The sequence below is a fragment of the Prionailurus bengalensis genome, chromosome A3 (genome assembly GCF_016509475.1).
Source record: "Prionailurus bengalensis isolate Pbe53 chromosome A3, Fcat_Pben_1.1_paternal_pri, whole genome shotgun sequence".
Lineage (NCBI taxonomy): Eukaryota > Metazoa > Chordata > Mammalia > Carnivora > Felidae > Prionailurus > Prionailurus bengalensis.
Window position 1 is genome coordinate 135,603,624 of NC_057354.1, and position 3,775 is coordinate 135,607,398.

The 3,775-nt window shown below is 49.9% G+C and overlaps 1 non-coding gene across 1 annotated transcript; it reads left to right on the forward strand.

The window, feature by feature from the left end:
* The first annotated feature begins 883 nt into the window (after window positions 1-883).
* Window positions 884-968, forward strand: TRNAW-CCA. Its single transcript has one exon. It is a non-coding gene; the product is annotated as a tRNA-Trp (tRNA).
* The last annotated feature ends 2,807 nt before the right edge of the window (window positions 969-3,775 follow it).

Here is a 3,775-nt window from a genome sequence, read left to right on the forward strand (position 1 = left end):
TTTGTTGAAATTCATTTCATTTTTCTATCATTATCCCAGTGCCTGTGAAGTCCTACCACAGAGTATAAACGTACAATCTGCTCAGTGAGGCAGTCTGTAAGAAGCTAGCATGAAATGGTTTCAGTGTTATGGTTTGTTGACTTTTTTTTTTTTTAAAGAAACTAGCACCCGTAAAGCAGAAAGTTTGTTTGAAAGTGTGAATTCTAAAATGAGCCTTTTTCTAAAACAACTCCCTCTAAAATTTAATTAAACGGCCCTGTCTTTATCAATAGACCATCTACATTCCATGGAGTAGATATTTGTAACAAGAAGATTTATGAGTCTGTGGAAGCAGCAGCATGGAGGAGAATATGCACAGAAACCAGAGGCTGGAATCCATGCCTGGGAGGTCCTCCATCCGTCTTTCCAGACCCGCCTTCCACTCTCCCTACTTGCGACGCACCCCCGGGGATGGGCTCCTTCGCCTTCAGCTTTCCAGCTGAGTTTGGCAATTGGGAGGCACCTGGGCAGGATAGGAGGGTGGGGTGGACGGTGAGGTGGGGGCAACACATACATTCTGCTCCTTTCCTGGCGGAGCCTGGCAGGTTCCCCCAAACTTCCTCTACCCAGGCCACCGCTCTCCTCGTGGGCTTTTCCACATGGCCCTCTCTGTCGGTTTTAGGTCCCTCTCCAGGAGGGTCCCACTTCACCTTGCTTTGCTTTCCCTAAACACCGCCCCTGTCGTTGTCAGTTGTCAACTGTCCCTTCGTAAACTCTCTTCCGTGTCACATTTGATTATTCCAACTGTTTTTTGCAGGGGCCCATGATCACACAGCTGTGATTCATTTGGAATCCCCTGTATGTGCGTCCTCTTCTCCCCTCTTCTAAAAATAAGGGGTGGGGCGCCTGGGTGGCTCAGTCGGTTGAGCGTCTGACTCCAGCTCAGGTCACGATCTCGCGGTCCGTGGGTTCAAGCCCCGCGTCGGGCTCTGTGCCAACGGCTCGGAGCCTGGGGCCTGCTTCAGATTCTGTGTCTCCCTCTCTCTCTGCCCCTCCCCAGCTCATGCTCTGTCCCTCTCTGTCTCAAAAAAGATAAACATTAAAAAATTTGTTAAAAATTAAGGGTAAATATTTCTGCTCAGATTGCCTCATGAGCCTATTAGGAGACTAGAATGTGACACTAGGTGGCTAAATTCAAAGTTTAACACTTCTATTCCACACATGTACATTTGTGCGAGACCCCGGAAAGCCCCTGTGTAGGAACACTAAAGTAGATTAGACGTGATCTCTGCAGCTGGTCGCTGTAAGTGAGACCAGGGGGCACACAAGTTCAGCCAGCTCAGATCCCACCGGGACGGGGGGGGGGGGGGGGGGGTGGAGCTTCCAGGAGAAGGTGGTACCAACGTTTGCGGGGGGTCTGCATGCAGGAATGGACTGGCCTGGACTAACCCAGGAAGAGACAGAACGGAGAGAGCAGGGAGAGCAGGGACAGGGGACGCTGACGAGCCTGGTTGTTACTAACGAGGCCCAAAGTGTTCAAGGCACTTCCGTATTTGCCGGGTCTCAAACTGTGGGGCCACTTTCCTAAACAGGAACGTGATCTAGGTCAGCGGTCGGTTCTCCGAGTGTGGCCCCAGGGCCAGAAGTGTTGGCGACGCTGAGAATCGGTTACAAGTATGAACGCTCAGCCCCACCCAGACCAGCTGAGACAGAAACTCTGGGGGTGGCGCCCACCAGGCGATCGCCATGGAGCCCATGGTGAAGAACCAAGGCTGCTGTGCGAGGTCAGCTGCAGGTGGGCAGCGGAGGAACCTGGGATCCAGGTGGGGTTCCGGGAAGTGCGTTTGGCCACAAAAGACCCTGAGTTAGAAAGTTGTCCTGCTTCTGCCCCAAACTCCATCCATGACTGAGGCCGACCCCCCTTTCTAATTTTTTTTAATGTTTATTTATTTTTGAGAGAGGGAGAGAGACAGAGCACGAGCAGGGCAGGGGCAGAGAAAGAAGGAGACAGAGAACCCGAAGCAGGCTCCAGACTCCGAGCTGTCAGCACAGAGCCTAATGCGGGGCTCGAACCCACGAACCGTGAGATCATGACCTGAGCCAAAGTCGGATGCTTAACGGACTGAGCCACCCAGGTGCCCCTTTCTTAATTTTTACACATAGCATGGGGAACTTGAATTCTTTCGTCTGTAAAGTCTCTCCCATGTATTTTTACGAATAACGGGGAGGTGTTAGAGATCTACGCTCAGAAGACCTCAGTGTGGACCCAACCTGCTACTTCCTGATCTTGTGACCCTAAGGCCTCATCCCTTCCTTGGCCTCAGCTTCCTTCTCTCAACTGAGAGTAACACCATCCACCTTGCAGGCTCACTGGGAGGACAAATACTACCACTGAAATGTGAAAACCAGCTTGCTTCTCTTTTAGTTGTTTCCCTGCTGAGGTCTCCACGCATGGGCTTGTAGACACGCTCTCCAACTGCTTAAGCTAGGTGAGATTTCTATGACACGTTGTCATGGTCACACACAGCCACCACCCCGTCCCCCCACCCCCAGAGCTGGGTTGTCACTTCGCCATTTGGCGGATTACTTGGTTGATGTCGGCTCACCTATGAGATAAGGAGCACCATGATGGAAACGCCATGACTTCTTTCCATCCGTTGCATGTTTAGTGACAACAGCATGGCTTGAATATTTCTTGAATCAATGCATGAGAAGTCCTTCAAAGCAAGTTCCCAGCTTTTTAACTGATCAGGCCCACAGGAAACCAAGGGCTGTAATGAAACAGTTCCTACACCTTTACAAACATCTCTGAGCACCTAGAACGAATGAGGCAGTGTTCTAAGTCACTTTGCTCGTGGGATTGTTCACCGGGAAGACATTTGAAGGTGAGAGCCTTGCTCTTTAAATGCTGCCTCAGCCAGCCAAGCTCTCTGCCGTAATTTATCCTGTTGCCCCGAGTTTTATTCTCAAGTCTCCATCTCCGAGCCACCTGAGGCACCTTGCTGAGCTCTGACTTTAACTCGGGCATCCTCACATCTGCACTGCCACCTGTCCCACTGCGGGTTTACTGCTTCTCTGGTCCTAAATCCTGAGGCTGTCTTGCTTTGGATCTCTCTCTGTTTTCTTCTCAGCTGCTATGGAATGTTCTCATTTATTCTCTCTCTCTCTCTTTCTCTTTCTCTCTCTCTCATATTTACATATATCAATATCAATATCAATATATATCATATATCAATCTATATTGATGTATCTTATGTATCAATATACATTATCTGTCTTTATCGGTAAGAATTGGCCATGTCCATGTTTCTTTCTTTTTTTTTTTTAATGTTTTTTTTTTTTAATGTTTACTTATTTTTTGAGACAGAAAGAGACAGGGCATGAATGGGGGACGGGCAGAGAGAGAGGGAGACACAGAATCTGAAACAAACTCCAGGTTCTGAGCGGTCAGCACAGAGCCCGACGCGGGGCTCGAACTCACGGACCGTGAGATCGTGACCTGAGCCGAAGTCGGACGCTTAACCAACGGAGCCACCCAGGCGCCCCTCCATGTTTCTTTCTTAATACATGTTATCTATCTACCGGTCTATCTGTATCAGTAAGAACGGGCTAGGTCAGTGTTTCCGTTTTTGCCTTCTGAGAGCAGACAGGGGCGGGTTCCCAGCAGCATGTCTATATGTTGAGAGACGCCTGCCACCAAACTACTGGGGCACATGTTAGCAATTGGCCAAAGGCATTTGGACCCTTCGGTCGTCACTGCCCTCAGAACGCCAAATACGCTGCGATCGGCTGTCCC